At 38.7% G+C, this 25,329-nt stretch overlaps 1 pseudogene; it reads left to right on the top strand.

The window, feature by feature from the left end:
* The first annotated feature begins 436 nt into the window (after window positions 1-436).
* Window positions 437-24,645, top strand: LOC116470517 (putative high mobility group protein B1-like 1; annotated as a pseudogene).
* Window positions 24,646-25,329: the final 684 nt, after the last annotated feature.

The following is a 25,329-nucleotide window of genomic DNA, read 5'->3' as shown; positions in this document are numbered from 1 at the left end:
TACTGTTAAGACTGTTGCATATTTTGGAATTTCACACCATCACTGAGAAGTAAAAAAAAAAAAAGACTGAGAACTCACATATGCCTCCTGTAGGCTCTGTCCTTTGAATGCTTGTTCTTTCCTTTGTTTACCTTTACCTGGTCTCAGTGTGAGTAAAAACACTCTTTATAGGGAGGCATGAAAGCAGGTAAGATGCTGTCCTCATTTGAGTCCAAACCCATTGAGTACAATCCCAGAGCCTCACATGGCCTGTGTGTGTAGAAAACCAAGGTGATAATAAATCCTGCACACTATAATTTGTAACAGATAACACTACTGAAGTTGGCAGTTTTGGCAGTGTATTAGTCCATTTTCACACTGCTGATAAAGACATACTAAAGATATAAAGAGGTTTATTGGACTTACATTTCTGCATGGCTGAGTAGGCCTCACAATCATGGCAGAAGGAAAGGAGGAGCAAGTCGCATCTCAACTGGATGGCGTCAGGCAAAGAAAAAGCTTGCACAGAGAAACTCCCATTTTTAAAACTATCAGATCTCGTGAGACCCATTCACTATCACAAGAACAACATGGGGAAGACCCACCCCCATAACCCAATCATCTCCCACCAGGTCCTGCTCACAACAAATGGGAATTATGGGAGCTACAAGATGAGATTTGCATGGGGACATAGAGCCAAACCCAGTGATTTCTCCCCTGGTCCCTCCCAAATCTCATGTCCTCATATTTCAAAACCAATCATACCTTTCTAACAGTCCCCCAAAGTCTTAACTCATTTCAGCGTTAACTCAGAAGTCCACAGTCCAAAGTCTTATTTGAGACAAGGCAAGTCCCTTCTGCGTATGAGCTTGTAAAATTAAAAGCAAATTAGTTACTTCCTAGATACAATGGGGGTATAGGCATTGGATCAATACAGCCATTCCAAATGGGAGAAATTTGCCAAAACAAAGGGGATATAAGCCCCATGCAAGTCTGAAATATATCAGGGCAGTCACATTTTAAAGCTGCAAAATGATCTCCTTTGACTCCATGTCTCATATCCAGGTCATGCTGATGCAAGAGGTGGGTTCTCCTGGTCTTGGGTAGCTCTGTCCCTGTGGCTTTGCAGGGTACGGGCTCCTCCCAGCTGCTTTCATGGGCTGGCATTGAGTGGCTGTGCCTTTTCCAGGCACATGGTGTAAGCTGTCAATGTCTACCATTGTCGGGTCTGGAGGACAGTGGCCCTCCTCTCACAGCTCCACTAGGCAGTGCCCCAGTAGGAACTCTGTGTGAGGGCTACAACTCCACCTTTCCCTTCTGCACTGCCCTAGCAGAGGTTCTCCATGAGAGCCCCAGTCCTGCAGCAAACTTCTGCTTGGACATCCGGGAATTTTCATACATCTTCTGAATTCTAGGCAGAGGTTCCCAAACCTCAGTTCTTGACTTCTGTGTACTCGCAGGCTCAACACAATGAGGAAGCTGCCAAGGCTTGAGGCTTGCCCCCTCTGAAGCCATAGCCTGAGCCTGTTTCAGCAATGGCTGGAGTAGCTGGGACACAGGACACCAAGTCCCTAGGCTGCACACAGAACAGGGACCCTGGGCCTGGCCCATGAAACCACTTTTTCCTCCTAGGCCTCTGGGCCTGTGATGGGAGGGCCTGCCGTCAAGACCTCTGACATACCCTGTGACATTTTCCCCATTGTCTTAGGGATTAACATTAGGCTCCTCGTTACTTATGCAAATTTCTGTAGAGGGCTTGACTTTCTCTCAGAAAATAGGACTTTCTTTCCTATCACATTGTCAGCCTGCAAATCTTCCAAACTTTCATATTCTGCTTCTATTATAAAACTGAACACCTTTAACAGCACCAAAGTCACATCTTCAATGCTTTACTGCTTAGAAATTTCTTCTGCCAGATAGCCTAAATAATCCCTCTTAAGTTCAAAGTTCCATAAATCTCTAGGGCAGGAACAAAATGCTGCCAGTCTCTTTGCTAAAACATAATAACAGTCACCTTTGCTCTAGTTCCCAACAAGCTCCTCATCTCCATCTGAGACTACCTCAGCCTGGACCATATTGTCCGTATCGCTACCAGGCTTTTGGTCAGAGCCATTCATCAAGTCTCTAGGAAGTAGCAAACTTTCACATTTTCCTGTCTTTTTCTGAGCTCTCCAAAGTGTTCCAACTTCTGCCTATTACCCAATTCCAAAGTCACTGCCACATTTTTGAGTATCTTTTCAGCAACACCCCACTCTTGGTACCAATTTACTTTATTAGTTTTTTTCTCACTGCTGTTAAATACGTACTTGAGACTGCACAATTTACAAAAGAAAGAGGTTAATTGGATTTACAGTCCCACATGGCTGGGCAGGCCTCATAATCATGATGGAAGACCAGGAGGAGCAAGTCACATCTTACATGGATGGGAGCAGGCAAAGAGAGAGCTTGTGCTCTCTCCCAGTTTTAAAACCATCAGATCTCATGAGAGCCATTCACCATCAAGAGAACAGCAGGGGAAAGACCCACCCCCATGATTCAATCATATCCCACCAGGTCCCTCCCACAACACATGGAAATTATGGGAACTGCAAGATGAGATTTGGGTGCAGACACAGAGACAAACCATATCAGGCAGTTTGTAATTTACCCTGGTTCATTTCTGAGGTTAGACACTGGCAAAACAGAAGGTATTTATTGGACCAACCTCAGTACTGGCTCTGAGTACCAAGCCATGGTTCTTCAGTTCATCTTCTTTTCTTATACTCTGTGGAGACTAGAAAGCTCATGCTAGGCTGAAATGTTAAATTTGTAATTAATGACATTTAACCTCTTATTCAAATGGAATGCATAGTAACTGAAAAGCACAGGGAATGTTAGAAAAGAAGAAAAACTCACAGTGGACATTCAAACACATTTACTGTGCACATATATTTGATTTTTAACTCACATTATTCCCAATGCTACAAAACAGTCTTATTGCTGATTATTTTACATTTGATCATTTTTTCCTATAATATAAAACAAACTCCCATGTCAACTAGTATGCCTGCCCTCCATTAACTTACCCAAGATGCCGTTTAATGCATAAAGAAAATATAAAGCTACTCTGGTGCAGAACAACATCCATTCCCTCAATTCCAGTGGCTTTCTTGAAAGTTGGTTCTTTACTTATTGGGTTTTTAATTTCATGTCATATTTCAGTATAAGTAATTCAATCACAGGTTACAAATGTCAAAATATTAGAGTGGTTTATTGAGAAATCATGTTCCCACCCTTGACATGCTCTAGCTTTTTATGCCTATTTATTCCTTATAGAGAATCACACTTTAATTAGATTATTATGCTCTTTTGTTTGTTAATAGATATAAATACAGTCTCTCTCTCTCTAATATATGTATATAGACTGTATATGTGTATATAAATTTGTATATGGGCTGTCTTATATTTATTATGGATAAACAACTATAAATACAGTATATAGTGAATATATGAAGATTTAGGTTAGGCAATTTTTTACAAGGCTATGAATATTAAGTTCACTAACTAAAAGCATATGAAATATATTTTATATAAATTTGCTTTTTCCAGAGATCTTTCTATAACAATACAAAGTTTATTCATACTATTTTAGGTCTGCATTAAGAGGATATACCATAGTTTAATCAGTGCCTGACTGGTAGATACTTGGCATTTTTCTCTTCTTTTGTATGACAAGCTATACTACAAAGAATAAATTAGTACATAGGCCATTTTGTTTGTGCAAAGCTATATATGTAGCATAAATTTCCAAAAGTGGTATTACTGAGTTAAGGATAAACGCATTAGGTTGGTACAAAAGTAATTCCACCAATTTAATATTTGTGATAAGGTAGATACTGACAGATTTCCATCTATGGTAGGCAGAATAACATCCCCTCAAAGATGTCCGGAGCCTAATCCTTGGAACCTGTGAACATATTACCTTCCATGGCAAAAGATGCTTTAAACATGTGATTAAAATTCAGGATCTTGAAATGAGGAAGTCATCTTGAATTATCTGGGCCCAGTCTAATTACATGAGTGCTTTAAAGTGTAAGAAGCCAGAAGAGTTGTTGAGAGAGATGTTTTGAGAAGGATTCAATCTGTGTTTGCTATCTTTGAAGATGGAAGAAGTAGATTATGAGCCAAAGAATTCAGGCCACATTGGGAGGCTAGGAATGGCTCTCAGCTGATAGCCACAGCACACAGAATTCTGCAGACAACCTGGATGAGTGAGAAAACAAGGCATTGTCCTGTAACTTCAAAGAAATGAATTCTCCTCTGGAGTCTCCAGTGAGGAAAGCAGCCCTGCCCAGCAAGACCTGTGTTGGACTTTTGATACACAGAACTACAAGATTATAAGTTGGACTTGTTTCAAGCCTCTGAAGTTGTGGTCATTTATTACAGCGGCAACAGAAAACAAATACACCCTTTCTAGGGACCATTTTGCACTCTCATCACATCAGCAATTGACAAGATTGTTCCCCCACATCTTCACAAACAGAATGTGTTGCTAGTCTTTGAGATTTTTGCCAATCTGATGATTGGTGAGAAAGAGTATCTCAGTGCGACTTTAATTTGCACTATTCTTTTTATGAATGAGATTAAACATCTTAACATTTATATTTATTTGTATTAATGGAATGTTTGTTCATGTTTGTTGCCCATATTTCTATTGGGTTGTTGATATGTTTAAAATCAAGTTCTAAGAGTCTATTCGTATGATGAAGACTTTATATATGATAGCAATTGCAACTGTTTTTCCCAAATCATTTACTTTCTATGTGAATTTAAGGGTGGGTATTGACCTATTTGTCATTATTTTCTCTAGTTTCTACAAATTTTCGTCAGATTGTTGTAGGTCTCTGGATAACACAAACTAAAATATCACCAAGAGAACACATTTTTGAGGGGAGAAATAAAAAAGAGAAAAAAAAGAAGAGCTGTTAAATAAACTCTTGCTTTCTTTACCTCCTCACCTTTAGTCTGAGTCATTCTTCTCATGACTCCTTTCTAAAATCCTGGCCTTAAGTACAGGAGTAGCTTCCAGTTCTAGAGAGAGACCAAAAACAAAACAAACAAACAAACAAAAAACCCTGTACCTTATAATAGCATCGCTGCAGCAAGTAGAGCATTTTGTAGCACATTCTTCAATTAAAACTTTCATTCTTAGACTTAAAGCTGTCTGAGAACCAAAGCACTAACACTTGGCATTTCATGTCAGCAGAGGCATGGGTATGATTATTCACAGTGAAATGCTGACAGGCCCTTGTCTTCAATGACACCAGCTAGCTCAGGTTATAATTACCCTTGTTACATCATCCCTTTCCCTGCTATACACACAGCAAGTGAGCTCTTGCTTGGCAGACAGATTTGTGTTTATAGCCAAAGAGTTTTTCCTTTCTAATTTAGACCAGGTTTGCTGATAGCTGGGAGGGGGCAAGGAAGAAAAACAGTTATAATTAGAGTATCACGAGGAGAAACAATAAACACTTAAACGATGAAGAAGTGATCATCATCCAGTCTGAAACAGATCAGGTTTAAGTCAGGCATTTCTGACAAGGATATCAGGACTAGGTTCATTAACTGCCCTCACTGCTTTCAGAATATCTTAAATGTGGCAATTTACATTAAAATGGATTTAGTGACACCATCTTCTCATTACTGTCAGTTTACATTTGGGTTTATAAACTATAATTGTAAATAAAATATGCTTTTCATTATAATGTCTATTGAGTAGAATATGGTAGGAAATTAGAGGCATAATCATGACTTAAATTATTAATTCAGTGATATTTTTCAGGTGCCATATGTAGATACTCCACTGTGCATAATGAATATGCATGTAGTAGTTGAATTAGATCTAGATCTCAGTGCTCTGCCTCCCCTCTAACCCCTCATCCTGTTTTGTTTTTGCTTCTTAACTTCTTTACAGTGGTACATGGTAAAAGGAGGTTTCACAAGTAGTCAGCTGCTATTATCTATGCCATTATTTTCATTTCATTTCCCCTATTCAGTTTCAAGGGGGCCTCCAATACATAGCATCCCTTTTCTCTGTTCATGTTCTGAATATGCTGACAAATAAGGATTAACAGATTGATAAATCAAAATATCAGCTTTATCATGGACAGAGTTTAAGTTGGGGGATGTAACTTGGTCTGTGGGCCAAATAGAGCAGCATTTGGGAGATTCCTGGTCTGTCATAATTATACAGACAGGGCAGACTTCCCCCTCTAATGGCATCCAAAGATATTATGTCCTGATTCTTGTAACTTGTGGATGTGATTAAATAAATCTTCTTGAAGTGAGGAGAATTTCCTGGTTTATCAAGGTGGACCTTAAATACTTGCAGAAGTGTCCTTACGAGAGAGACAGGTGGAGATGAGACAGACAAGAAGAGAAGGCAATGCAAATGCAGAGACAGAGATTGAAATGATGCAGCCCCACAAACCAAGGAACACAGGCAGCCACCAGAAGCTGGAAGAAGCAAGGAACAAACTTCTTCTCCCTTCTCCTGACATAGCACAGCCACTGGACACCTTGATCTCCACCCAGTGAAACTGAATGCAGACTTTGGACCTCTGGAACAGCGAGAGAATAAATTCCTATTGTTTTAAGCCACTAAATGTGATGCAATATGTTAAAACAGTCTCAGGAAACTAACATGCTCCCCAGCCATCATCCCTGGTAGATAGCCTCAGGAGGTGCTAAGGGTGCAGGCTGTCAAGAGCCAGAAGGGCTGAGAGAACTGCGCATGCCCAGATCTGGCTTTCAGACTCACCCTTCAGGCAGATCACTCCACTTTTTGTGGGACAGAGTGATTAAAGAGCAGGTAGAGCCAAGCATATGTTTAGAGTAAATTCTTCTTCATAGAGACTTCTTTTTAAAAAGTTATTATTCATGAGCATCCCTAAATTCTAGCTATTGCAATGTTGAAATAATTTTTAATATTTAAATATGGTCTTTGTTAATGCTGGACAAAGGCTGAAGTTGACATTTACTTATATATCAGAGAGCTTTGAAGGCCAAGATTGAGATTTTATGTTTGTTTTTTTGTTCAATAGCCAAAGTTATCCATAAAGTTGAAATTTACTTGTCTCTTTGCCTCACAACCACCTTCTATGTTGCATGTCCTCAGCAAAGAAGGCAGGGGCGGGGGTTGTTACCTTTTATCCTGTTTAAAGAAGGAAGCGAGTTAACTGATATAAACATTATCAAATTCCTTGCTCATCTTCATCCTATAAAATGGTACCATCTACTTGTAAATGTCCAAGTATGTTACGTTTTAAAATATTTTCCCTCAATATTGAATAATGGTGAGGAGAAATTATTTATGGATTTGAAATCTCTTCTTATAAAATGTTATACCCTTGTCAAAAAACTGACAAACCAGGGAAAGATGTATCAAAAATCTAAGGATGCATATAACAAAACAACAGTATCACTTACAGGCCTTGCTTCAAAGAAGCATGACTCACATAGCCTAACCATGTGTTCACTATTACAGCCTACTCTTGTATGTGGCCTTCCTACTAATATGTGCCAAATATTATTTTCTGTGACAGGTCTAAATAAACTACTGTTTATTCAGCAAGTATTTCTTGAGTACCCACTACATGCAAAACATTATTTGGTGAACAAACAGAAACCCTTACCATGCTGAACTTTACTTTGTAGAGATTGGTTTAACCCAATGGCAGCAACATTTTGCCCAACATGGGCACATTTAAGCAATGAACAATGTGTACTCCAGAAGCTTAAACATGATGCAGTAATCACACAAGCAATGGAGAATGGTCATTTTTCTTCTTGCAAATGCAAAGTAAGTGTCGGGCAAAATATTTGAGTAGGTCATTCCGTACTGCTGAAGGGAGAATAAAAGGAAGCAATAATGTACTACTGAATCCTGCATTTTAACTCTTTAGCTTTCTATGCAGGTGCTCTAGGCCTAAAAAAAAAACTGGCATAGACATTCAGAGAAGTTAGACGTCAGACTTTAGGAAAATAGAAATATTATTTCTATTTCCTTTTAGTTTATATTTCTAGACCTCCGTGGGAAAATCTAAGTTTTTCTTTTTTGTTTTGTTTTCCAGCAGACAAATGCTTGTGTTTTTAAATCTGTTGTCTATGTTATGCATATTTGTTCACTAATTAGTACATATTGATATTTCTTACCTTCACGAAGATATTTTAAGTTCCTTCTTGGGGTTTGAGAATTATCTTAGTCCTATATATTCTTTAAAGTTAGCACAGTGCTATTGAGTAGTCATTTAATAAAGCTGTCACGGTTATGGGCATTAAGAAAAACTGAGAATGGCTAGAAGAGAGAGACTGTATATAATAAAGCAAGCATGGTCAGTAGAATTTTAGGGGTAAAAAAGAATTTGTGTTGTTTAATTATTGTATTTCTTTTTTTTTTTTTTTTTTTTGAGACGGAGTCTCACTCTGTCCCCCAGGCTGGAGTGCAGTGGCGCGATCTCCGCTCACTGCAAGCTCCGCCTCCCAGGTTCATGCCATTCTCCTGCCTCAGCCTCGCGAGTAGCTGGGAGCACAGGTGCCCGCCACCACGCCCGGCTAATTTTTTTTTTTTTTTTTTGTATCACCGTGTACCAGGATGGCTCTCTTGGCCTGTGATCCGCCCGCCTCGGCCTGCCAAATGTGTGATTACAGGTGTGACCACCCCTCCCGGGTAGCTGGGACTACAGGTGCCCACCACCACACCTGGCTAATTTTTTTTCATATTTTTGGTAGAGACGGGGTTTCACTGTGTTAGCCAGGATGGTCTCCATCTCCTGACCTCGTGATCCGCCTGCCTCGGCCTCCCAAAGTGCTGGGATTACAGGTGTGAGCCACCGCGCCCGGCCTGTTCCGGATTTTTGAGTGCTACTGAAGAAGAGATAATTTTCTTTAATCAACAGATTATGTCATGTGATTCTAAAAGTTAAAAACTCAATTATCAAAAAAATTCTTAATGTGTTACTCCCTTGAACAATTATCATTACTCTTATACAGACTTTTAATGGCATACTACTATTTGAATAATTTAATTCTGTTTCCTTTCAAATGTATATTTTTGACCTCTTTTCGACTGGATACTGCCAGTTTACTCTTTCAAAGTTTGTTTACTTGTAATAAGAAGGAAACTTCCCTTCTGTGGATCACTAAGACATTCTTGGAAGTAAGGTTGATCAGGTATATGCAGATATGAAGAGAAAGGCTGTTATTTTTATGTGTTAAGACTCTGGCTGGTAAACTCTTTCTTCCTTTCTTCCCAGAATCCAGTTCTTATAAATTTTGAGTGTGTGGTATTTGTTGCTACAATTCTATCCAAAAAGTTGGTTAACGTTTCCTACATAAGATAATGGTAGTTAGAAAATAAAAGTCTTTTGTAACTAAAAATAATTCTTAAAAAGGATATTTTGCAAGTTACATAAAAATTATAAAATATTATTGAAGAAAATTATAGAAAACCAAAATAAGTGAATTGCTATACCATGTTCATGGAGGAGAATATTCAGTTTAGAAAAGATATTCTTCACAAATACATTTATAACTTCCTATTCTTATTATAAGTTTTCTTTTGTGGAACAGAAAAAATAGATTTTTCTGAGACTTTATGAAAATGCGAAGACCTCTAAATAGTTACAAAACTCTGAAGAAGACTATCATGGAGGAACTTTGCTTATCATATATCAAAACTTACTATAAAGCAATGGTAATTAATATACTGTGACATTTGTTCAGGTATAGACAACTAAACCAGTGGAACAGACAGCCCAGTAATAGCTAAGTTCATAGGAGAATTTACCGCATAGCAGCTGTAGCGTTGCCAATCAGTGGGAAATAGAGGGACTTTTAAGCAAATGGTATTCAAACAATTGATTATCCGTCTGAAAGAGGGCTAATAATAGTACCCCCAAGTCATGCAGTTGTTATAAGGATTATTTTAGTTTGTGACTTAATTGTGAATGTAGGGAAGAATCTTTATTTTACTAACCAATAATATTTCTTATGCTATGAAGCCTCTGCTCATATTTCTTGCCATTTTTTAATGGTTTATTTCGCTTTTTCTTAATGTATTGTGTGAACTCTTTGGAAATTAAGAAAATTAACTCCTTATCATAACCATTGCAAGTACTTCTTTTGTATTTGTCACTCAGCTTACAGTAATTGTTTTATCATAAAGTGTTTTAAATTTTTATCTGGTCAGAGATTATCAATTCTGGGTTTTGTATGCTGTTTGAAACAAAGTATTACCTATTCTATGATTATAAATACATTTCTGTCTTTTTTCTTCTTGATTTTGTGTGGTTCTATTGTTCATCTTTGTATCCTTGGTCCATCTGAAATTCATTTAGTATGAGGAAGAAATGTACTTTGATTTTCTTTATAAAATTTTGTGATAGTTTTCATATATTTTTTCCAGGTTGGTTATCAATTTAGTATGATTTTGCTGAATATACTAACACATGCTCCAAAAATATTTGGAGTTTCGATTGGCTTCATGTTAAAATCACGGAAAAATTCAAAAAGATTAAAAAATTTTAATGTATTCTTGGAGAGACTCAATTGTCTTGATAACTAAAGACTATACCTCTAAAAATGAACATCTTATTGTGCCAGTGGGAAATGGTGTTTAGGTTTTCTGAGTTTAGAATAAGGCATTCCTACACCCCAGCTAGTTTTTAAGGGTTTAACAAAGAATGGCAGTATGGATTTTCAACTAATTTCCCTGACCTAAGTGCTCTTTTTAGTTTGTGGACAAAAGAGCAGGAGGAAATGAGTCAGGAAGGGAGGAAATGGGTGTGAATCTTATATTTGTATATTTGAATTGGTCTTGAATTCCTTTCTACCTCTGTTTTTTATATAGTTAAAAAAGTCTCACAACAACTTTGCAGAATATTAATCTTATAATTTGCATGCTTGATTGTTGTGCATGTATTAATTCCCTTTTGTTCTTTATTTTGCTAACCTTCAAATATCCTGAATTTTTTTTTCTTCTGGAAGCCAAAGAATTGTTAGTGTCATATGCTAGTTTTGGGGACCATTTTACAAATAATTCTATTTTTGTTCTTCCTGGTTCCAGGGACTTGAAAATATGTTAGTTCTTTCAAAATCTATAACTTTGTTTGTTAGAGTTCAAAATTAAATTTTCACTTATTGGTAAAAGTGTAGTATCACTGAGGTTATACAACTCAAAGGTAAGTGGCAGAGAGAGGCCATACAGGGTTTTGTTGCTTTCTCTGCTTTATGGCCACGTAGAAAGGGTAAATCACATTTCCTGTTTCCACTTTCTCATCTCCCACTAATTCTGAGGAATTCTGAGGAATGATTGCACGTTTTCTGAAAGCAGGGATTTTTGTTTGTCATTCTCTGCTACATCCCGCTGCCTAACACAAAGAAGACCCTCTAAAAATATTGCTATAGGAATGAATTGTGACTACATCTTTTTGAAATCCTGCCCTTAGGCTTTACTGACAAAGCTCTTGGCTTTCTTTTTATTCTCCTGAGGGTCTTCTGTCACCTGTCTCTTAGATGTCAAGTTTCCCCAAGGTAATGTTCTAAGCCTCTCCTTCCTCTATGTACTATCTCCACAGAGTTGCGTCCATATCCCTGGTTTTAATGCTATATATCATGAATGACTTCCAAATATCTCCAATCCTGATCTGGACAAGAATTCCTTCAGGTGAGATTGACAAGCCACCATGATCTGAATCACCTGGAGTATTTGTATTGAAATGCAGATTTCTTCCTCACCCTACTGAGTAAGGATACTGAGTAAGAACTATGGCCGAGCATGCTGGCTTATGCCTGTAATCCCAGCACTTTGGGAGGCCGAGGCAGGCGGATCACCTGAGGTCAGGAGTTTGAGAGCAGCCTGGCCAAAATGGTGAAACCCCATCTCTACTGAAAATACAAAAAGTAGCCGGGCATGGTTGTGGGTGCCTGTAGTCCCAGCTACTCAGGAGGCTGAGGCTAGAGAATCACTTGAACCCAGGAGGCATAGGTTGCAGTAAGTGGAGATCTCATGATTGCACTCCACCCTGGGCGACAAGAGTGAAACTCTGTCTCAACAATGTTTACAAATGCTTTCTTTTTCTATATGAGTTTTAGACACAGAATTGGCTAGAAGAAGACTCAAAAAGATAGTGCTCATAATAGCCAAATGACTGTTACTGTAGGTATATTGAAGAAGAAGTGATGGTTGTAGGGGAAATGTCACCACAGATTTGGGACAATCTGGGCCTCAGAAGATGAGTAGGAACTGCAAACCGTTTTCCAAATTCATCCACTTTCCTTCATGTCCAGCAATAACCTCCTAGTTCAAGCCTATTATCACTTTCCAGGTTAACTATGAAAGTAATAGTAATGATAATTAGGATTATCTTTATCATCATCAGGAGAACCAGAAGGAAAATGAAAAGAAGGAAGAAGACAAATTACACTGATGCCTAGCATTCATTAAATACTGAAAATATGTAAGACTCCTCTATGTGCCTCATAACTATCCCACAAGGAAGACAACAGTCTCCCATGTCTTTCTTCTACTATTGCTCCCTGCATTCCAACTTCCATGAAGTAGCCAGTTTTGAAAATATGTCAGGTGATACTTCTCAGGGCTATCTACCACATGTAGACTAGTCCTTCACAGCTCACTGGGGCACTTAGAATAATATCCACCCTTTTAGCTGTGGTTTACACTTCCCTGTCTGATCTCTTTCTCTTTTCTCCATCTTGCCGATACAACTGGCCTTTTGTTCTTCAAGAACACGATGTTTGTGGCTGCCTTGGGGCCTCAGCCCTTGAATTCTCTTTCTTCATGTCACCTGCTGGTTTTCCTTTTCCCATTAAGGTTCAACTTAAATTGCTGCCTCCTCAGTACAGCTTTTCTCCACTTCTCAATCTAAAGTAATCCTCTGGGCATCTATCTCCCACTCTCAGAGCCACTGCTCTCTGTTGAGCTCCACAGAGACAGCACTCAGGCAAGTAAGAGGCACTGTGCCTTGCTGAGGCAAGATAACCAAACACTATTCACAATAGCAAAGAGTTGGAACCAACCCAAATGTCCAACAACGATAGACTGGATTAAGAAAATGTGGCGCATATACACCATGGAATACTATGCAGCCATAAAAAATGATGAGTTCTTGTCCTTTGTAGGGACATGGATGAAACTGGAAAACATCATTCTCAGTAAACTATCGCAAGGACAAAAAACCAAACACTGCATGTCCTCACTCATAGGTGGGTATTGAACAATGAGAACTCATGGACACAGGAAGGGGAACATCACACTCCGAGGACTGTTGTGGGGTGGGGGGAGGGGGGAGAGACAACATTAGGAGATATACCTAATGCTAAATGACGAGTTAATGGGTGCAGCAAATCAACATGGCACATGAATACATATGTAACAAACCTGCACATTGTGCACATGTACCCTAAAACCTAAAGTATAATAATAATAAAAAAGAGAACCAAACACAGGAGAAAGAGATCTTAAGAAGCCAAGAGGCAAAATATCATCATACATATTCTTTGTATAAACTTGTCAGGAACAGCACAAGAAGAGAACTCAGATGGTTCAATCAGCTTCTCAGAATTTTCTAAGAAGTGCTGAGAGGGGTGGAAGACCATGTCCGCTAAAGAGAAAGGAAAAATGTGAAGACATGGCCATGGCATATGAGGCCCATTACAAAAGAGGAATGAAAACCTATATCCCTCCTAAAAGGGAAACAAAAAAGTTCAACGATCGCTCAAAAATCAAAGGAGAACATCCTGGCTTATCCATTGGTGATGTAGCGACAAAATTCGGAGAGATGTACAATAGCACTGCTGCAGATGACAAGCAGCCTCATGAAAAGAAGGCTGCAAAGCTGATGGGAAAATATGAAAAGCATACTGCTGCCTACCTGAGGCAGTAAAAAAGGGAGTTGTCAAGGCTGAAAAAAGCAAGAAAAAGAAGGAAGTTGAGAAGCATGAAGATGACGATGATGAAAAAGTTGGTTCTAGCAAAGTGTTTTTTTCTTTTCTTTTCTTTTCTTTTTTTTTTTTTTTTGAGACAGAGTCTCGCTCTTTGGCCCAGGCCAGACTGCAGTGGCGCTATCTCGGCTCACTGCAAGCTCTTGCCTCCCGGGTTCACGCCATTCTCCTGCCTCAGCCTCCTGAATAGCTGGGGTTACAGGCACCCACCACCGCGCCTGGCTAATTTTTTGTATTTTTAGTAGAGACGGGGTTTCACCGTGTTAGACAAGATGGTCTCGATCTCCTGACCTCGTGTGATCGCCCGCCTCGGCCTCCCAAAGTGCTGGGATTACAAGCGTGAGCCACCGCACCTGGCCCAAAGTGTTTTTTTCTGTTCTAAAAAGCACTTACCCTGCCCCATATACAGCTCACTCCTTTGAATTAAAACAAAAATGGAAACTTAAGACTGGATGACTTGTTTTAAAACTGTAGTGTCTTTTTTATATAGTTAACATACCACCACCTGTGTCTTTAAATAGCCCATGCTGCTGGCATTTTCCAAAGCCACTAACCTTGCCTGGTGCAGTACAGAGGTTGTAAATTGGCTTGGAAATATAAAGCAGGTTCTTTTTGGTACACAGCACAAATTAGTTATATATAAGGATGGTGGTTTTCTCCATCTTTAGTCATCTCTGATGCAGCTTATATGAAATAATGGTGGTTCTGTTAACTGAATATCACTCTGTAATTGAAAAAAAAAGTTGCAGCTGTTTTGCTGACATTCTGAATGCTACTAAGTAAATGCAGATTTTTATTAGCAAACAAATCTCCTAGCTTACATCTATCACATTCTTTTTATTTCTTAGCATTTCTTAGTCCCTTCTTTTTCTTTCTTAGTATTTAATACTCTCCAAAATATATCTTTTTTCTCATTTATTTACTTATTTTTATTGGTATTCTTTGAGCCATAGGGATGGTGTCTCCTTGCAAACTGCTCACTGTAGAGTACTATAGTTACAGCCGTGTAGAATACTTATCCATAGTAGAAACTCACAGGATGTTTTTGTTGAATGCATGGATGAAAAGTGGGTCAATGTTTGGACACGTGGGGAGAATATATGATAATCTGGGCTATTGACTAGTGAAGCACAGAGAACTGCCACTTTGGGGTACAAATAAAGACTAGATATTGTCCCTTTCCTCAATGGCTTACTATCCTCAGGAAATGAGCATGTTATAGAAAACAGATTTTCTTCCTTCTTTACAAGAAAGCAGCTCGGAAGGATTCTAAAAACCAAAGTAGGTGGCATATATTTAAACTTAGAAAGGGCTGTTAGGTCCACTAAAATCTACCCATCCAAGCCTTACTCATTTCCGTATTCAAGAAATTGTAGGCCTTTCTAAATGAAAGTGATAATTCAACTTACATACTTCATGCCACAGATGCACAAATAAGCAAATGTTACTGTGAATCACATATTTGCATATTATACATACAGTATGATGTGTTAGTATTTAACTAGTGTTGTTGATATGTGTATAGAATATTTTTAACAGAAATTGTTTTAGTAGAAAAATTCTTTATAGCCCAAATGTCCAGACGCAAACAATGGAGACAAACTAAGTCAACAGTAGCTTAAGGATGATTTGGCAAAGAAAAAGAAAAGTGTACTTCTCTGTGTGTAATCTCTATGGATGGCTATAAAATCTACATGTAAAAGACAGGCATTATCAAGTGTGGTATGGATCAGTCCATGGAGTGGAAATTTTGCATGACTGCAAAGGTGCTTAAAAATCACTGGTCTGTATCTCCCAAGAAGTGCCCAATTGTGATTTCACCATGGGAGGAGAGACTAAAGCATATTTGTAGATTAGGAACATATGGATCTCATTTGAGGGCTAGTGAGACTAAAGAGTTAATTGTGTATACATGTCAGTCATCATCAGTCAGTTAATCAGGCAACTAATACCTTTAGGGGTCATGAATCTAACAGGACTGAAGTTGACGGGCAAGCTGACAGTCCAAGGCCTGCTACCTAGATAGCAGGTTGTGTGAACTAAGCCATTACTTGCTGGAGCAGATGGCACAGAGGAAGCTTAGCTCTTGGGTATTCCTGACTTGATAGCTACAGCGGCCCTCTGGAAAGCAGCAAAGGCAACCTCTCACACACTTGTTATTTCTGTTAGCAGCTGCCAGTCTATTTCACACAGGATCGGAGTGTAAATGGGATCACATATGCTGAATCCGAACAGGATCTCAGGCCACACCTAAACCAACCCCACATTTAACCAATGTAGATATTGAGCTCTAAGTTAGTGGCATGTTGTGTTTAGAACCCACATTTCTGACTCCTACCCCAATCTTTTGTTTACTCCACAGTGTGTAATTTTAAAGTTAAGCATTTGACAACAGGAATTTATATGTCTGTTCCCTAACTGATGAGATTGAGAAATCTAATTTTGCTGACTAAAATGAATACAGCAATCAGGATCTTAGCACGTGAGTTAATGGAGTGGATCTTGAAAAAATTTTACCATGGAAATATAGATACCATGTGTAAGACATTTAAACAGTATCCAGGAGATTCTTTTTAAAGTGGATAGTAGAGTCCCATGAGCTGGCTCAAGCCTGTAATCCCAGCACTTTGGAAGGCTGAGGCAGGCGGGTTGTTTAAGTCCAGGAGTAAGATACTGGCCTGTGCAACATGGCAAAATCCTGTCTCTACAAAAAATATAAGAAATTGGCAGGATGTGGTGGTGCACACCTGTAGTCCCAGCTCCTTAGTAGGCTGAGGTGGGAGAATCTCTTGAGCCCAAGAAGCAGCGGTTGAAGTGAGCCGAGATCCTGGCCCTGCACTCCAGCCTGGGCAAGAGAATGAGACCTTGTCTTAAAAATAACAACAAAAAAACACAACACAAAAAATAGAATAAAATATATAGTGGAGATGTAGCTTAAATTTTTTTAAATGCCATTTTAAAAAGTATAAAAAATAAATCTTTACACCATTGGTTTTCACTTAGTGGTCTAGTTGAGAAGTACCTAGAAAGTTTTAAAAAGCACACATATTTCATCCCCATCAAAGACAACTAAATCAGAATCTCTAGGCATGGATACTGCATATGTATGTTTTGAAACAACATCTCCATATGATTTTAATATATAAATTATGTCAACAATGGGGAAAATTCTACTCTTCTATAAACACTGGATCGAAAAATAAGAATTACAACATCTATAGTTTAGACAAGTGTCAAAACTCCTGTTTCCTACCAGATGTTCTACTACTCCAAACATCATATTACATCAATGGACTTTGCTGTGTTCAAATGCTGATACATAAAACAGTTATATTTCAATTATGTTTCGATTGGAAATGTTGAGACCAAAGAAAACCAAAAAAATCCATGGAAAACTCTAAAAATTTATTTTAGCTAGGAATTCCCAATACTTCCTCACGCATGATATTCTTTGCCAAGCTTGTTTCCAAGGAGCCATGCTGGCTGGTGTGACTCCTATATCCTTGAGTTCCCTTTGGCACAGAGTGAATAGTCATGTCATGATAATGCAGCAGGAGAGAGAAAGAAAAGGAACAAAAGGTCCAGAAAATTCACAAAGTGAGTAATTATCTTTAAAGATACCAGAGTTGCCTAATATGAGGGAAAAAATTCACCCTTAGAAAATTGAAATGGCTGCTTGAAAAGGTGGTGAATGGTACCTGCCCGTATCATCTGTAAGGTCAATAGTTCAAAGTTTCTTTTATACTGAGCTTAAGAATAGCATACACTTAAGAAAAGTTATTATTTCAGAAAAAAAGCAGATCATAAAGAAATCTCCGATTGTTTTTAATGGAGGCATATACATCCCTAAACAGAGGAACTGCTTTTATTTTATGTTAAAGTAAGAGTAAGCCAAGTAACTACCAACTCAAAGTCTGAGCTAGGAGTTGTGGGTTAGAACGGTCACCAAATTTCACTAGAAATTTAAAAAGTCTTCAACACCATCTTTTCTCAGTTTGGCCTTCTACCTTCGAGTTTTATCTACAGGGATAAAGTTCTCTTCCTTGCGGCAACAGAACAAAAAGAGGAAACACACCTATGATGCCATGACATAATTGCTTTTGTATCACAGTTTGGGTTTCTGGCAGCTATCAATGCCTTTTGTTCTGGGGTGCCATTGGTACTTTCGGAGTAATCCGACCCAGCCATGACAGTTGTTCTTGGATGGAATGTCTTCCTACTGGAGAGAATGCAGTGGGAGTCCACTGTTTTGTGTTTGGTTTCCCTTCTAGCAGCCTTGCCTTTCAATGACGTCACTCACAGCCCTGAGATATGACTGCACTTCCCCAGCTGCCTGATAGTGAAGCAAAGGTTACCTTCTATCTTGAGGCAGTGTTGTCATCAAAAAGCTGTATTTCACAGGTGTGACATTGCAATGAATAAAATTTTCTCCAAGTGTGCGAAAAGACCAGAGCAACCTTTATAACAAGGAAACCAATGAGGCAGCAGGATTCAAATAGCCTCCCTAACAGATAACCGGTTTGGCTGCCTCTGATATCATCCCACTCTTCAGCAAAGAGTGACTGCTTTGTGTTCAACTTAATCTTTATCTTGTTCTTTGGGACTCAAAACAAAGAAAAAGGCCCATATATACTGAATGAATGGACAGAATGTTGATGTCCACTAGCCATTTATAAATAGGCTCTGTCTTCTTAATGACTTGGATTTCACAGAGACTGAGAAAGTAGTTTGATAGAATCTTTAAGAGAATTATTGTGAGAGTTTTAAAAATTAAAGAGAAACAGACTGGGAAACACTCATAAACCCTCATGAAAATGTTCTTCTGTGTGTCATTGCATTTTTAGTAGTTTGGCAAAATGTTAATTATTGATTAGAGTAAATGATTAGAATCAAGTTTTTCATTTGCTGAGAAGATATTTTGTCCCTCAAGCAACGACAATGATTTCATAATGGAAAATAGAGTTCTGTGTGAAATTGCTTAAATAGAAGCAAGGTGTCTAAGTGGCTCAAACGAAATAAGCTGAGAAGTGTTGCTGTGGGCAGAAAATACTCACTTCTGTTTCCTTGGTCCATTTCAGCAAATGTTTATTTCACGGAGAAAGAACAACACTCTCAAAATCCCTTTGCAAATTGAAAAGAAAAGAAAAGAAAAACATCCCAAATCTCTTTTTTTTTCTATATGACCGTAAATGAACAAGCTCCTACATAAAATAAACATACAAGAAGGCAGGAAGTGTTCTTGAATATGATAGTTTTACAAAGGAAAAGCGGGAAAAGTGACTTTTGAAAGTTGGTCTCTGTGAAATGCTTTTCTGGGATAGGTAAGGAGGAAGAAAAGAGTCTCCCACCTCACAAGGCAAGTCAATGGCAACTGGTGTTGTGAGTCCCAGGTGGCTCTCTCTTCTTCCATCCCCCATTTTGCTGACTCTCTTGTCCATGCCATATTCTTAGCCTGGGGTCCCTTAACATTCCATGTTAAATTCCTACCTGGAATTATTTGTGTCTCTGTGCCAGAAAGGAGGGAGCAGAGACATTACATCAGGGATTCCAGGCAGAAATTTGTCCCCCTTCAACTTCTTAATTTTGGCATTTGTCTCTCTTTGGCTTCTTAAGTTTGTACATTTTTCAGTATCTTCCTGATTTCCAATTTGCCTAGTTTCTTCAGTCCCTTTGCCCCACCTTATCTTGGCTGAAGAAGCATAGCATAATGAAGAATATGGGTTTTGGAGCTCTGAACCCTTCTCTCCTGCTTTCTAGATGTGGGATCTTAATAAAATTACTTAATACTTGAAGCCTCCGTTTAAACAACTGTGAAATACAAATGATGCTAACAATGGGTTATTTTTATGATAAATGGGATAATTTGGGGACTGTCCCTTACAATGCTTGATACATAGTAGGAAAGCAGTGCATGCCATTGTCTCTCCCTCTCCTGAATTCTCCAAAACTCTGCTCTTCTGCATCATTTCCTGATTAATGTTTATTTTTTGGAAGATGAAGGTGTTTGAGCCAGATGGTTGGAAGGCAAGAGAGAACTTCCCTTTTGATATTTATTTGGGTGTATGTTTTCTTTCAAGATTTGAGTATTTGAGCGGCAGTCTTTTGGAAAGAGATCTCACATTATTCCACTTTAGATTTGTATTTTAAGTTGTGTAAGTGTGAAGTAGAGCCAGTTGCTTTTAAATAGTCACTTCTAGAAATCTAGTATTTGAGACAGCTTACATTTCTTTTTTGAGATAGCTTAGATCTAGACTTAGCTAAGTCTCTGAGTTCTGGAAATACTCCCTTTTTTTGCTATTTGGTCTCTGTATTGCCAAATTAACTTTCCACCTGCATCCTTCATGGAAAAAAAAATAGTGCTGCTCTTTCTCATTTCAGGCTCAAGGGTGAGAAGATCTTACTGCTATTGCTCCATATATCATTTTTCCTTTCCTTCTGGCTAAATGCTCATGTATTTAGAAGCATAAGAAGCATAATTTCAACCATGGTTATACATTAAAATTATTTGGGTAGATTTAAAAAGACTACAATATCGCAGTTCTGCCATAGACCAGTGAAATCAGAAGCTCTTAGAATTGAACCTAGGCATAGGTATTTTTAAAAGTCCTTTAGGTGACACCAGCATGCCTCCAGGACTTAGAACCGATTTAGAAAAGGGATCTTTAGCCCTGCAAGGTGTTAAAAGAAAAATTTCAGTCACATTAAATTTAAGAGTTTAACTGAGCAATGAACAATTCGCAAATTGGGCAGCCTCTCAAGCCAGAGTAGGCTCAGAGACTCCAGGGCAGCCCCATAGTGGAAGATTTATGGACAGAAAGAGGAAGTGATGTACAGAAAACTAAAGTGAGGTACAGAAACAGCTGGATTGGTTATAGTTCGACATTTGTCTTATTTGAACACAGTTTGACCATTTGGCCACATTGGATTGGTCAAAACTTGGTGATTGGCCCAAGTGTAGACTATAGTCTGTTTACACTCCCATTTAGGTTATAGTTCATGCTGTACAGAGAAACCTTTAAGCCAAACTTACTATATGTAAGGAGGCAGCTTTAAGCTAAACTTGATTTAACAAAGGCTAATAAGCCCAGTGCGAAATCTAATCTCAGACTCAAAATTGAATCTGGTATGTACCAGGATTATTTTTCCTTTGTCTTGATGCTCCATTTTTGATGCCTTGTGTTCCTTAAATTACCTTTTGAATTATTCTGGTATAGACACTATAATATGATATGTTGTTAATAAATAGTGATTGAGAACTAATTCAAAGAAAACCAAACACAAGCTTTCAGAGATGGAAGTTGGGTCTTGGACTGGTAAGTGGTGGTTAAGTCAGGAAGTTTGGGCTGGGGTGCAGGGATAAGATTTTAAAATAAATAAAAATGAAAACACAAAGGAGAAGCCCCATCTTGGGAAGTGTGCACTCAGGTTTGGGGAGAGAGGCATTCAGCCTTGTAACTGGTCTCTTGCATGTACTTTTGTTTCCTTACAGTCTAATTTTCATATGAAAGCCTGCATGATCTTTTAAAAATGCAAATCACTCCACTGCTTAAAACATTCCAATAGCTTCTCATTACCCACAGATAATATCTAACTTCCATTTCATGGACAACTAGGGCCCCTGCTTACCTCTTTGTCCCCAACTTGTACCCTTCTCTGTGTTTCTCACTCTGCTCCAAGTAATATGGGGCTGTCGTGTGTCCTTAGTAACACACGCTCCCTTTTCACTCTGGGCACTTGCTTTTGTTCTGTCTGTCTGGAGTGCACTTCACACAGACCACAGAGAGCAGTCCTGAACTCCTGCCCCAAAGCAGTACCCCTCCCACCACCTCCATCTCTCTCTCTCACATCTTCTTGGTGGCTTTGCTTCAAGGTGCGGTCACATTCTGAAATTATCATGTTCATTTTCTTCCTGCTCTGGAAGGTGAGCTCTGCAGCCAGGACTTTGTCTGGCTTGCACACTCCTGTGCCTTCAGCATATGCACAGCATTCAGGGCCCACTGTTGGTCCAGAATGTCCCTTTAAGTAAATAAGAAAAAGCACCCCTCTTGACAGACACCAAGACAGACTGCATCCTACAAGCCCATAGTTCTGTGAATCTCTTTGAGAGATATAGAACAATGTGTTTTCACATTTTTCACAATCTTAAGACTCCTTTGAAGTGTGCAGGCAGATAGTGGGCTGAATTTCAGCCCTTACTTGTTCTACACAATGGTAGGAGGTGGCCAAAGTATCTGAAATCAGGTAGGCATTCATTAAATATTTGTTTAATAAATGAACTTCAGAGGGTTGGTTGTGGCCATGTTCATCAGTGGAGCACACTCTCCCTGGTCTGGATGCAGCAAAGAGACTCAGCAGTGAACCAGTGTTGTGCTGGTGAATGGGTAACAACTGGATCTTCAGAAGAAACAACAACAGCAACAACAACAGCAACAACAACAACAACCCTGGTTTGTGGTTTTTGTTCATTTGTAGTGTTTGTGGTATAAATAGTCAATTGAATATTACTAACATGATGTTAATTGATCACAAAATTCCTGAAACTTTAACAATTGTCTCTTAAGAGCTGGTACAAGCCAGTTATAACCAATCAAACCCTACCCCAGTGTTGAACCCTGGGCACCTCAGATTCTCAGTCAGAGGGAATGACAAATGCTAAAACTCCTTGAAGCAGAGGCAGAGATTGTTTATATACTATCTGTTGGCATCTTACGGGTCTCAGGATGAGGAAATGGCTTATCTTCCAAGTGGAGGAGGGAGCTCCAACATGTTTTAGAAAATAGAGAGGAGGAAAACAAAATTAAGGCTGATACCAGTAAACTAATTCATTGAATCTCATTTTTGTCATCTACAAAATAAACAGTTTGGACTGAATTCTCTCTATTTCAATTAAACAGGCTATTATTCTCTATGCTGTGTGAAGAGTAAAGTGAGGATTGGGGGAAAGTAAAAACTCTGTGGTTTCCACGTGTGAATGAGTTTGTGGTATGCATATAAGTATTATATTAATCTTTCTAAGTTAGTTAATGTTAGTATATGTTTTTTTCTAGTTGGAATAAAATGATTTAGGTTAAATTTGCCCTGAAACTAAATTGAGGCTTAAGAACTTTTCCAAATGCTAAGAACACTCTTTCGATTAATACCTGTCACACTTTTTATTTCTACCAGAGCCTGTAGACTGATTTTCCTCTTCACTTCTCTGCATATTCCATTTTACATCCTTTGTTTAATTCTGGACTTCAGGCGAAAGTTAAACACATGCCCAGTATCTCAGACAAACAGAAACCCAAAGTGTCAAGTTGGAGGAGCATAAACCACTGTCATCAGGGGCTCAGTAACAGCTTTAAGAGTTATAATTTCTGATGTTGAGCTATCACTTTTCTGAGCAAATACTAGTGTTGAAATATATTATTACTAGCCCTCTCCCCACTCCGACCACCAGAACAAACATCCAGCTTCCCAGAGAAATTCAAGTGTGCATGGATAAGACAGCAACCCTTTGCAGCAGCCTTTAGACAGGGGACACCAAGCTCTAATAGAGGCTGTCATCCTCACATGAGCCACTGAATCATGTTTATATATAACTTGCATATTAAAAAGCAACAGCCAATGTCAATGGTGCTGATATAAAAATATCTTAATAGCCAGTAACTGACTAATGAATACTACTGTAATAACAGTTTAATTTGAAGAATTCTGACAGCTGGTTGCTTTGATGAGGGTGGTTTCCAAGGAGTCCTAGTCTCATGCTGAGAACATTTCTAGCCTGCTGATTTATAGCAGTGGTACAGAACTGTTTAATGTCACCACCTCTCAGCTAAAGTAATAATAAACAGGAATGTTATGGTTTATTTTTCTGTATGAATTGTTCAGGCTCTGTGTGGTAAGTACCAACTCAATAGGAAATAATAGCTGCCATTCTCCTGGGAGTTGTAACTGGAGGTGAGCCTTTCTTGATTTTATTTCCTTTATTTTTTTTTTCTTTTTTATCAGCAAGGTTTATATATCAGAATGAATGTAGAAGTTCTTGGTCTTGTGGTGGATTTATTTTATTCTTTTACATAGGTCTTGCTCATTCCATTCTGCTTAGCAAATGTAATTACTCTGGTTAAGATGTAGCTTCCCCATTATTTCTGAACTTCCCAAGATAGTTTAAAGCAGACAGCTAGGGCATGAAATATATGGTTCTACAACTATCTTAATTATACTGCGTGACTCTGTGTTTGATATGAAATAGCAATGTCTGGGAAGTGAACTTAATCTCTACAGATTTAGGACAATTGCCAAAAAGATTCATTGATTTTTTTTCTTTTGCAGAGAGCAATCTTTTATTGTATAAATGTCAGAAGCTTCAAATTATTAGGAAATGTGTCAAGAAGCTCAAGGTATAATAACATTCTTTAGAGAGCTTGATTCTGAAGACAGTGCAATGAAATGTTCAAAAAGAAAACATGTCTTATGTTCTTAGAGAATAAAGCTCTGGGATTCATTTTAATTTGTCATTTTGAACAGGATGAGGTCTCCACTGGGTCCTTTGATGTGAAAACCCTGGGGATGATATACAGCTATTCCTCGGTCACCCAGTGTCTTTATAAGCTCCAGATTGCAGAGATGTCAGCAGTCCTGCGAAAGATGATACTGACTTGGCATTTGAGGCTTCAGGGCTGAACTATGAAAAATCACTGAGATTTGTCTAGGTGATGTCCTCAAGAGTGGGTCATGAAAAGAAGGAGACAATATCATGAGCTGTGTCACCCAGCTCAGAGAGAGCTTCTAGTTGTCCTAAAATCAAAGTGAAATCCTTAGCGTGAAGCAATATATTACTTACTATTTTATTGTAGTAATAGATAACCTACTCAAGCTTGTTTAAATAACAAAGAGAATATAGTGGTTCACCTTTCTGAAAAGTTCAGAAGTTGAGTGGGCTTCAGGCATGTGGGATTCATAGGTCAGTGACAACATGAGAGTCTGAGCTCCATTTCTCATTGTTGTGCTCTACCCTGTGAGTCGGGTTTATTCCTGGCCTAGCTCCTCTGGCCTCATATTCCTACTCAACCCCATCCTTTGTCTAAACACCTCAAGGAAAAGTCTGAAGGTAGTGCAGATTTGAGTATCTCATTTGTCAGAGAGCCCAAAGTCTCTGATTGGCTTAGCCTCATTCACCCTCTCCAGCTGTGGAGCCTGATGGCTGCCCACATGGAAATCAGGGCTGTTAGGAAGAGGGCAAGGGATGGTGGTGAGGCAGCCAAAGCAGAGTGTTCAGAGATGGGCATGCTCTGCTTTCTGGAAAAATAAAAGTTGCCTCAAAGGCCAGAAGGCACAGATTCTATTGCATATCTCTGCACATCACTG

This window comes from Hylobates moloch, unplaced genomic scaffold (genome assembly GCF_009828535.3).
Source record: "Hylobates moloch isolate HMO894 unplaced genomic scaffold, HMol_V3 SCAFFOLD_6, whole genome shotgun sequence".
NCBI classification, from domain to species: Eukaryota; Metazoa; Chordata; class Mammalia; order Primates; family Hylobatidae; genus Hylobates; species Hylobates moloch.
Note: the sequence above shows the minus strand (reverse complement) of the source record. Positions and strands in the feature narration are given on the sequence as shown.